Source organism: Vombatus ursinus, unplaced genomic scaffold, assembly GCF_900497805.2.
Source record: "Vombatus ursinus unplaced genomic scaffold, bare-nosed wombat genome assembly UNPS02014932.1, whole genome shotgun sequence".
Taxonomy (NCBI): domain Eukaryota; kingdom Metazoa; phylum Chordata; class Mammalia; order Diprotodontia; family Vombatidae; genus Vombatus; species Vombatus ursinus.
The window spans coordinates 16,711,464-16,723,464 of NW_020954710.1; positions in this window are offsets into that span (position 1 = coordinate 16,711,464).

The following is a 12,001-nucleotide window of genomic DNA, read 5'->3' on the forward strand; positions in this document are numbered from 1 at the left end:
ATCCAGGATGCAATTGGATCGTAAGCTCCTTAAGGGCAGGGACTGTCTTTTGCCTCCCTTTGTATCCCCGGAGCTTAGACAGAGCCTGGCACGTCATTGGCACTTGATTGATTGATTGAAGTATGATCACCTCCTATCTTTATGCCTTTGCACTGGTCATTTTCCATGCCTAGAGTTTATTCCCTTCTCATTCCCAACTCTTCTGTTGAGACATATGACTCAAGCAACATCTTCACAAAGATTTTCCGAACTCTGCCAAATATTCGTGCTTCCCAAACCACTTTGTATTTAATGACTTTGTATTTCCTTGTGTTTATTCTCTTTATATTTATTCTTTGTTTGTTTGTATGTGTGTCCTGCACCACTCCCTGCCCTCAGGGAGTTCACATTCTATTGGAGAGTGGGGATCATTGGATATAAGGAAAACCTTGTAACAATCTAACCCGAATTCTGCCCAAAGTAGAATCAATTGCCTCAGGAAATAGAGCTGGAGGTGGGGGACGGAGGGGCGTGTGGTGGCGGGGTGGGGGGCTCCAAGAAAAGGCCAGATGGCCACTTGTCCACAATATCGTACAGGAAGTTTTTTCCTGGTATGTGTGGGATGAGATGACTCCTGAGTTCTCTTTCAGCTCTGAGATTCCATGAAACAAACACGGACTGTTTGGGTTTGGGGGAAGGGTGGAAGAAACTCTGTTAGATTAAAATTCAACTAGTTCTTTTGCAAAATAGCTGGTTGTGGAAACCATCCAATGTATCTACTAACTAAAGGCTTGGTCACATTCACTTTCCCCTACTCCACCCCACCCCCCAAATATCCAAATGTGTATAAACAGAGACTCAGGCGATTCACAGGGAAATCAGCCCAACACATTGTTGGGGGGTGTGTATGCAAAACAACTGGTTGGAAAGGATTGTTTCACTTTTCCCCTCATTGTTTTGGCACAGTGTAGACAAGGCCTTGGAGGGTCTTAGAATATCGAGTAACGCAATTAACCATCAGAGTTGCGACAGGCCACTCAACACCCTGAGGTTTCTCATTATGGTTTTGGGTTCCCCTCTTCCCTCCCGCTGTTTAGAAATAATCATTTTTTGGGGGGAAAATCAAAAAAACAAAAACAAAATCTCTTTCTCCTTCCTGCCTTCCCTCTCCCCTTTCCTCCCTTTCCCCCAACCAAGCAGTTTGTTTTTAATCTGCTCTAAGTATCTCCTGCTTCTTCCTGATTCCTTCTTCTCTCTTCTTGTCAGATGGAATAGGCATGTAGTCCAATTTTGTGGGAAATATTAGAAAATGTGTAACTGCCCCGCCAGCCAAATGAGGAGCCCTGGGAGTCCTCAATGTCATGCTCCCTGGAACCAGAACTAGCACACAGACTAATTGCCATGAGCCTGGGACCTAGAAAAGAGCACATGAAATCAAAAACCCATCTCTACCTGAGACTCTTATCTTCTGAGAGCCGTCCCCTTGAGAAACAACAATATTTATCCTTTCTCAGGGAGGAGGTTTAGGATGAGGGAATTCTCCTGGCCAGACTGGGTGTTTGAAAACCAGAATATTTGCCTCTCTGGCTGAGGCTGAAATTAGATATGGCCAGGCCATGAATGTAGCTTCTCATCTGGGTCAGAGCTGTGGAATTTTGAGCCCTGGATGAAACCAAGCATTCCAGGAGAAGGTCTCAGCCGTTTCTGCCCAAGATACCTGACCTTTGTGCAGAAGAAAATGGCATTTTATAGTGAGGCATTCATTTTTCACTCATAATGGACTCTCATTCCACTTTCCATGGTACTGAGCACGGGATTTGGAGTCAGAGCAACCTGAGTTCAAATCCTGACACTATGACTTTCTGCCTGTGAGACCTTGGACAGGTCACTGGTGGCTTAGCTGGCTGAGCACTCAACTTGAAGTCAAGAAGACCAGATGTCTATCCTGACTCAGTGCCTTATTAACTGTGTGAACCTGGGCAATCGTTTATACTCTTTGGGACTCAGTTTCCTTATCTGTAAAATGAGGAGAGTTGGACTTGATGATATTACTATTGGTTTTTAAGTGTCTTCCAGCTGTAGGCCTATGATTCTATGCCTTTTCTGGGCCACAGTTTTTTTTTTCATCTAAATAGTCTCTGAAGCCACCTCCTCTTCCAGGTCTCTCAGGAATCCCCTGATTCCCTCTTCCTTTCCCTCCCCCCAGTCCCGATTTAAAACCCAATGGACTGCAAAGCACTCATCTGTGATTGGAAAAAAATGTCTTCCCTCCCACTGTGGCCATGTTCATAACTGGGCATGGGTCATAGGTCACAGCAGTGACAAGAAGCTTGTGCTTGACCAAGTTTGCTTTGTATTCCCAGGCTGGAATCGCAACCTGCTTCACAGGGCTTGTCTACAGTAGCTACAAAACTTTATGGACAGCTTTGCCAGACAAATCCTTTTGTACGTTTATGGAAATGTCACACCACATTTTCATAACCAAATCCATCTTAAATCTTAAAAGAGAAAATAAAAAAGTCTTTTATGTCTCTCTTAAGTTTTCAGTCAAACCAAGTTATCAGATTTCACTCCTCTGTTTGTAAGGGCCCCGACGACAGATTTCTTTCAAGATAAGCCACGGTGGGGCTGCTCCCCCATCTGAGACTTCTCTGTGCAAAGCCCTTTGGCCTCTTTCTAGGCTGCTAGAACTTTCCACATGAGGATTAAACCATTGTAATGGGAAGAACTCAGGGTCAGACAGACAGACAGACAGATAGAAAGACATTTTTAACCCACCGACTGAATTCAGGCAAAAATAAAAACCCTGTGTTTCAAAGGCAACGTGGAAAGAACTGCATTCACATTTAAGAACCAGTGTTTATGTTCTTGAATTAAACTTGTTCTGGGGGAGGGAGAGGCGAGAAGGCATCAGGATCTAATTTCTTGGGTCATATAAACATAGCACACATGACAATGTGATTAGGTTGGATCAAAGTGTTAATAATAGTTTTTTTGTTAATAACTGGCATTCAGTGACTGAAAATAATAATTAAAGAATGGTAGAATCACAAATGTGCATGCAGCGAGGTGGCACAGTGACTAGAATGCCAGGTCTAGAGTCTGGAAGACCTGAGTTCAAATCCAGCCTTAGACACTTACTAGCTGGGCGACCCTGGGCAAGTAACTTAACCCCATTTGCCTCGATTTCCTAATATGTAAAAATGAGCTGGAGAAAGAAATGGCAAAGTATTCTAGCGTCTTTGCCAAGAAAACCCTAAATGGAGTCATGAAGAGTCGCAGATGACTGAAAAACAAGTGAACAACAACAGAAAGGACATACAAGTAGCATAAATACAAAATATACACATATACATACATACACACGCACACATATACAAGCTCATATATGCACACATGTATAATACATATACATTGTTGTTGCTGTTGGGTTGTTTTCAGCTGTGTCCAATTCTCTGTGTCCTCATATGGGGCTTTCTTGGAAAAGATATCAGATTAGTTTGCCATTTCCTTTTCCAGCTCATTTTATAGATGAGGAAACTGAGGCAAATGAGGTTAAGTGACTTGCCAAGAGTCACACAGCTAGTAAAGGTCTGAGGCCAGATTCCAACTTAGGAAAATGAGTCTTCTTGACTCCAGGCCCAGCACTCTATCCGCTGGGCTATATACATATACATATTCACATGCATGCACACACATATGCACATACATATATATGGTGTTCAAAAGTCTTAGTACAGTTCTATATTATACAATAGAGTCCGCTCACGAGAGGCAGTGTGGTAGGGACCTTTGATAAGAATTTGACAGTAAGGGCAGTGGCCCATTGTGCTAGGAGAAATCCTGCCTGTTGTTCCTCTGACAGGACTCTATAGGACCACTGCCCTTACTGTCTAATTCACATCAAAGTTACGAGTGCTCTGGTCTTATTCTTCCCTGGAGACTGTAAGCTTCTTGAGGGCAGGGACTGGATCATTTTTCATCCTCATCTTCCTAGTACCCAGGACTATGCCCTGTGCCTAGCCAGAACTTAATCACTTGAATGAAATTGACTGTCCAAGAGCTCAAGCTAGAAGGGTGAGCTCCGTGTTCACCTCCGTAATTGGCAGCAGTGAGCAGATTTTGCTGACATCTGCAGCTAGTTTCAGTGATAATAAATCAGGGTCTTTTAAGCCTGGCACGTCGCCAGGGGGTTTTCTACCCCCTCCTCCCACCACCACCACCAAAGGCTGAAGACAACAGGAACTCTGGCAGCTCTGGTGTTTGGGGTGATGTGAGAGGGGGCTGGTGGCAGGGGAAGGAGGGAAAATAGATTAGATTGTCTACGACGAGATTTTGTGGTCTGCTTCGGGTTGAAAACTTATAATTAAGGAATGTGCTGTTGGTTAGGGGGATGTCTAAATGGATGGAGCTGTTTAGATGGAGGTGGTTCCCCTCAGAAAGGACCTCATTAGCAGGGGATGCAATATGGAGGCCAAGAGGAAGCATCTCCATAGCCAGGGCTTTTAAAGAAGAGCAACAGTGATGGCAGGGATATTTCTCAGGAGGTAGAACGTAGCAGAGGGTAAAGGAATGAGCCTCTGATCTGCTAGAATCCTCGAGGTATTCTAGATGGTTAGACTGGATCAGGTAGCCAAACTTGAGGTTTACTTCTTTGTAAGGGACTTAGAAGTAGATTGTCAGAGCTGGGAGGACCCCTAGAACACAAAATTTCAGAACTGGAAAGGACTTTAGAATGTAGAATGTCTGAGCTGGGAGGCTCTTAGAACATGGAATGTCAGAGCTGGGAGGACCCTTGGAACAGAGAATGTCAGGGCTGGGATGGCCCTCAGAACAGAATGTCAGAGCTGGGAGGGTCCTTAGAACATGGAATGTCAGAGACAAAAGGGATCTTAGCGAAATAGAAATTAAGAGATGGGAAAGAATCTAGAGGTTATTTATTCCCTTCATTTTAGTGCTAAGGATCTGGAGACCTAGAAAGAAGAAGCAAGTCCCTCAAAGTCAAACAGCGAGGAAATTATATCAGAGAGCTTGGAGATGGAATGTACTTTAGAGATGATCTGGTCCAGCCTCATAATTACATAGAATGTGTAATTAACATACCTCAGAAAGAACTTTGAGAACCTTGTTTCTACAAGAACCATTAAAGTGCCATAGAAGTGTGTGCCATTATTTTTACAGATGAGGACTCCACAGGCCAGAGAAGTTACCCAAAAAACTGAACTGGGATCCAAACACAGATTCTCTAATTTACTTCCCTAACTCTTCCCATTTCACTTTGTGGCAGTACTCGTGCTAGTAACCAGGTGTTTGAACTCCCAATAAAAGACTTTTTCCACTAGAGTTCTTAGCCGTGGGTCTATGGGCTTTTTTAAAAAAATAATATATATAATATTATGATATATATTTAATAATATATTTATAATATATCATTATATATACCCATATAAATTATATTTCAATATAATTGATTTCCTTTGTAATCCCATGCATTTTGTGTTATACATAAAGAAAAATTAAAAGTCAGAATTTGCCACCTTTGACCTGTGTGATCTTGAAAAAAAATCACTTTCTCTCTGGCCCTCAGTTTCTTCATCAGTAAAATAAGAGGGCTGTATCAGGTCCCTTTCAGTTCTAAATTCCCTGACTTTTAGTCATTATGATCTAGGGACTTAGCAACCCCTTGCCAGGAACCTAGCTGATAGCTGCAAGCATGGCCTAGTAAAAAATGAGGGCAGGACAGTTACCAGCAGCTGGGAGGCAGTGAAGGTGGTAGCAAGGAATTCATGGCATCAGCAAAGGTAAAGGACAGCAAGAAACTAGGGCATCCCTTGGGAAAGTAGGTAGCACATAGGATCTTGAGTTGGAAGACCTTGGTTCAAATCCTACCTTGACACTTACTAGCCATGTGCCCACAGATAAGCAACTTGTCCAATTTTCATGTCTATAAAATGGATGGAGTCATCCTTATACTCCCTCACATAAAGATGTGTCGGAAGGAAACCTGAAAGTATGAGGGGAAGGTTTTTATTATATCTTAGAAATTTTGGCAGGCTGAACTGACCTTGCCAGCCTGACCCAGTGCCAGAAATGGCCCTTTTTGTAAACAGAAATGCATCTACAATGGGGCCTGTGAACCAAAGACACTAACACTTTATCTTGAATTACTCTATCAGCAATGGTAATAATAATGATGATGTCCATGATGTAGAAAGACGTGAAATGGTGACTGGCATTATATATCAGAATCTTATTGTCTTTCATCAATTAGTAAGAGACAAATCTCCATATTACAAATACAGACCACCTTAAAAAATTCTGGAGAGCTTAACCAATAAAATCACTAGAAAGCAACCATTATCACAAACCAAACTATTGCCAATGAGTGACCCAATAATCAGATATAACACTTATCCACAAAAACTTAAGGACAGTTCTTTCAATGCCAAATACTCACCGTCTCTCAGTTATATTGAACACAAAGTTTTCAAATATAAAGATTCAACAGAGGTCAAATTCCTGTGGGACCAGGAAGAAGTGCATGTTATCCCTATTATTTCGTCTACTCCTAAGGTTATAGTGAGAAGGCTTTCAGTGCATCTATAGAGAATGAACTTATATAACCCTTTTATTCAACTACAAAAGAAAAAAAAACAAAAAAAGTACATCTATGCAAAAGTAAATCCCTATCCAATAATTGCTCATGGTTACACAAATAGTGTCAGAAGAAAAACTGGAATCTAGGAGGGAGAGAATATATAGCACCTACTATGTGCCAGTCACTGTGCTAAGTTCTTTACAATTATTATCTCATGTGATCTTCACAACAACCCTTGGAGTTAGGTGCTATTACTACCCCATTTTACAGATGAAGAAATTGAAGCAAACAGAGATTAAGTGTCTTACCCAGGATCACACAACTAGTAAGTGTCTGACACAGAATGTGAACTCAGGTCTTTCTGACTCCTGACCCAGTAGTCTATCCCAGGTGCCACTAGCTGCCTCCATTCTCATTCCAAGTCAAGGTTTCTTTCGATTCTGTTAACATAGTTTGTATTTCCTAGTTCCATATGCCTAAACCTTTTCCCTGATGAGGTAGCAACACTCACAGAAAGAAGACCACTGCCAAACCCTCAAAGTCACACCAGAGTTCTGCCAAGACTTTCACCAAACCACAATTGGGACAGACGTGCATTGCTATCTTATTATTTTTTTTTTTTTGTAACTTTTTGAGGGGAGGAAAGGCAGATTTGGGATTTCATCTGTGAAAGGAACTCCCAGTAAGGAACCTTTCTCCACTGGAGAAAGTCAGTTCTTGCTTGGCTATTTGTACTGTTACAGAGCTGCTGGGGGACACTGAGAGTTTATGTTAACCTACCTGGAGTCATAGAGGCAACATGTGTCCAAAACAGGACTTAAACCCGAGTCTGCCCCTCTCCTAGGACAACTCTATCTACCTTGCCATAGCTACTTCTAATGGTTTATTATAAATATCAATAAACCAATTTAAATGTGCTTTGCAACTAGTTATATTTAAGTAAAGCAGCTTTTCCAACATACTTTCAGAATTTCCATCGCCTTCCTCTGTCTGATCATTCTCATTCCCTTGCCTTCAATGAAGTTGTATTTAAGTGTTCTCCTCCTTCAGTTCTATTTTTTTTCACTTGGCATTAATTTACAAAGATATTTATAGATTTCTTACATTCCTCATGCTTGTTAGTCTGAATTGTTTTATATTGTTGCTTAGTTGTGTCTGACTCATTGTGATCCCATTTGGAGTTTTCTTGGCTAAAACACTGGAATGGTTTTGCCATTTCCTTCTCCAGCTCATTTTATAGATGGGGAAACCGAGGCAAATAGGATTAAGTGACTTGCCCAGGGTCACACAGCTAGTAAGTGTCTGAGGCCAGATATGAACTCATGAAGATGAGTCTTCCTGACTCCAAGCCCAGGGGCACTCTATTCACTGCATCGCCTAGCTTCCCTGATTGCTTTATAATCTTCCATTATACGAATGTGCTACAATTTAGCCATTTAGATTGCTTGATTTTTTTTTTTGAGTAGCAAATATTGTACCCACAAACACATTTGAACAGATAATTTTTTTTTGCAGTTTTGTTCCTTAAAACCCTTGTTCCCAACAGAAGAATTATTGTATTTTGTTGTTGTTTTAGTCATTTTAGTCATGTCAGACTCTACATAACCCCATCTGGGGTTTTCTGGGCAAAGATACTGGAGTGGTTTGTCATTTCCTTCTCCAGCTCATTTTACAGATGAGAAAACTGGGGCAAACAGGGTTAAGTGGCTTGTCCAGGGTCACACAGCTAATAAGTGCCTGAGGCTGGATTTGAACTCAGGAAGATAAATCTCTCGGACTCCAAGCCCATCACTCTCTCCACTGCACCACCTAGCTGCCCTTTTATTGGGTGAAACAGCATGAATTTCTAACTTTTACTGCGTATTGCCAAATCACATTTCAAAAAGATTATACTAAGTTTGCAATTCTACCTACAATGAATGAGTGTACCTATTTCTCAACAACTTCTCCAGCAGTGAGTTTCGTTTCCTGCAATTATCTTTTGTCAATTTGACCTGTTTGCAGTAGTACCTCACCATCACTCTAGTTTATATCAATATATCAACCATTAGCAAAGGAGCACTTTTTTTTCCAAAAAATTATTAAATGTAGGTTTCCTCTTTTGAAAATTGCCTGTTCATATCCTTTAGGGAAATGTCATTTTTAACTTGGGACTTTTCACCTTGGTAGATTTTCCTAGAATTAATTTTGAGAGCTGGCCATGTGAGGGTCAAACACAGGCTCTTCTCTAGAGCTGGGCCTGCTGGAGTGAAAACATTGCCCTGTTATGTTGGGCAGACACACAAACTCTGAACTGGTCAACCTTGACATGGAATTAGGCAAGGGGACTATTTCTGGTCTGTGTCAGTTACACCTAGAATTAGCACCCTGTTTAAAGAAACTGAGAACGCAAGTGACATCAGAAAAGATCTTAGAGATCATTAAATACTATTGTCACATTTTATAGGTAGGTAGACTGAGGCCCAGGGTGGTAGGAGAGGGGAGTGAGGAAGGGACTAGTGACTTGTCACAGGGTTATAAAATAAATGGCAGAAACTGGATTAGAATGCTGAGGCTCTCATAATTTCCATGTAATGTTCTTCCCATTTAAGATGGTGGAACATGTATCCATGCTAGAGTCTTGTAGTCTTGGTATCTGTGTTAGCCTCCACTCTAAATCCAAATCCTGGATCCCAAAATATTTTAAGTAAACATCAGCACCAAAGGCTATGTACAGTCAAGCATAACCCTGCTATGTCCCACCGTTCCCACCTCTGCCTTGCATCACCAACTTAATATTGGACTAGAAAAATGTTAAGTGTTATGGTAAGAAATCCTTGGCAGGGTGGGGGGTGAAGGAGGAGGAGGGAGGAAGGGAGGAAGAGGAAGAAGGAGGGGAGAAAGGAGGAAGAGGGGGAAAGAGGGACAGAGAGAGAGTAAAATATAGAAACGGGGTTCAGAAGCTATGTTAGTAGCTATCCATTCTTAGAGTTGGAAGAAATTTAGACATCTTTGAATCCATTTCATTTTACAGATGAGGAAACTGAGGCCCAATGTGAAGTGGCTTTCCCACAAACAGTAAGAGATGAGATCCAAATCCAATGTCTCTAAATCTATCCCTCTTTCTCTTAAACTATACTGAGGATCTGCATTTTCACCAACTTTTCTCTAACTCCTCAGGTCCAAGTCTGTCATCTGTTAAGGTAACATTAAAGTTATAACAGATATAATAAATGACTGTTTAATTTTTGTCTGTGTCCCCAGTGTCTTGTACACAGTAGGGGCTTAATAAATACCTGTTGAATTAAACTGAATTATCCACAAGCTCAGGTGCACAGGAAATGCATGTGTAAGAGGTTTCCTGGAAGCCTCCCTTGACTCTCATGGTCCATGAAGAATCAATCTGCTTGGCCTTTACACAGAACCCCAAGCAGAGAGATTTCAGAAGAAACATTAACTTCTGCCTTAGTGATTCATGACCTCCAAAAAAATGGAAGAAGTAGAAAGGGGGGATTTATTTATTTGGAAATAAAGAAAACACGCACATTTCCCATCTATCCACTGATGACCATGTGGGGTGATTCAGGCAGACCCTTGAGAAAGCCTCAGACCTTTGGACAGATGCATTAGCAGTTAGCACGTCAATGACCCCAGTGGAGTTCTCAACACACAAAGGCAAGTGATGTCCCATTGGCCTTGAAGCTTTAAGTCTTAAGGTTCCCTATTTCTTATTCCTAAAGATGGACCCTACCTCACTGGAAAATTGAAAGCACCTAGGAGATTCTTGTAAAAAAAAATAGTGCAAAAGAGAATAAGAGATTGGCATCTGAAAAGATGAAAGGTCAGCCCTTTCAGAAAGAAGAGGTCACCCTTATTGATAATCCAGTAATTGGGTTATTGATACACTGACTCAGTTTAATTCATTGAAATCTGGGTGGGAATCCCCACACTCCAATATCCCATTGAGAAGTTAGATGTAGCTGGTTTTCTTTTTCCTTTTTTTTTTCATTTTTCTTTCTTTCTCTGCAACTTTTATTATTGTAAAAGACCATGTTCTCATGGACAGCCTCTGTGTTCCATTATTTCTAGCCTGGACCCAGTGTTGAAAGACTGCAAAAATGATAAATTAAATGAGAAGGAAATGTTTAAGGGCCCCTATTCATAACGAAAATACAGAGGGAGCTGAGGCCATGAATCTTCCATGTGAAAAGTCGAGATGTACATAAAGAACTTGTTTCAGAAAGAAAAGCTGAGGACCCTGGTGGCTGACGGCTGTTCTGGGGATTTATGGGGGCAGAAGCTGGTATGGAGGTAAGGCTCAGGACGGCAATTAGTTCTCTGTAGAAATCAAATATGAACTCACCTTCTGCCAGTTGTTCCCAGGTTTTCTTTCTCCTCCCTGATGTCCAACCCTCCCCCCCTTTATCCAAAAAGTGATGCTTATTGCAATCCCACAAAGCGCAGTGCTTCTCCCCCGGCCTCTCCATCTTCTCTGGATTATCCCAGCCCAGGTGTGGGAAAAGGTCATTAATTGCAAAAACATGTGAGTGGGCTCCAGAAAAAGTCTGCCTGGCATGTTTCCTGGGTAATGAGTGCGTGAATATGGCGTTGGTGAGCTGGGACTCCAGACTGTGTGCATTTACTGCTATGTCTGTGTGTCTGTATCCATATCTGTGTCTGTGTTTGTATGTTTCTGTGCATATGTACCCATTAGTATTTGAGGCCTGGGTGGCAGGGTCATCTCACCATTTAATTTCCCCACTAACTTTAGCTTAGAATTTTGTTCCATTGGACAGACTGAGAGCCTGTCACTTGATGGGGCAAAAGGGAGGGAGACTTCACATCTCTTGAGATATTCAACTGATGGCCCAGAAATGTTTATTTCATTTATCTTGGATAATTGGAGAAGGCAGAGTGGGAACCAAGAGAGAAGAGATGTAAACATCTTCCTTTATCATTCACAGAGTCACAGAATCTCCAAATTGGAAGGGACTCCAGTTCAACCCAATCCCCTCTCTCCTCTCTAGAGAATTCCCTCAATTCAGGGGTTCTTAACCTTTGTCTGCATGTCAGGGATTCCTCAGGAAATCTAGTGAGCCCTATGGACACCTTCTCAGAATAACAGAATAAAATGCAAAAAAACAAAATATGTAGGATTACAAAGGAAACTAGTTTTGAATAAAAAATAGTCATTAACATATATAGATATCTCTATCTATCCATCCATCCATCCATTCATCTATCTAATTTATTCATCAATCATTTTATCTATCTATCTATTTATCTATCTATCTATCTATCTATCTATCTATCTATCTATCTATAGGTCTGTCTATCAATCCATCCATCCATCCATCCATCCATCCATCCATCCATCCATCCATCCATCCATCTATCCATCTATCTATCTATCTATCTATCTATCTATCTATCTATCTATCTATC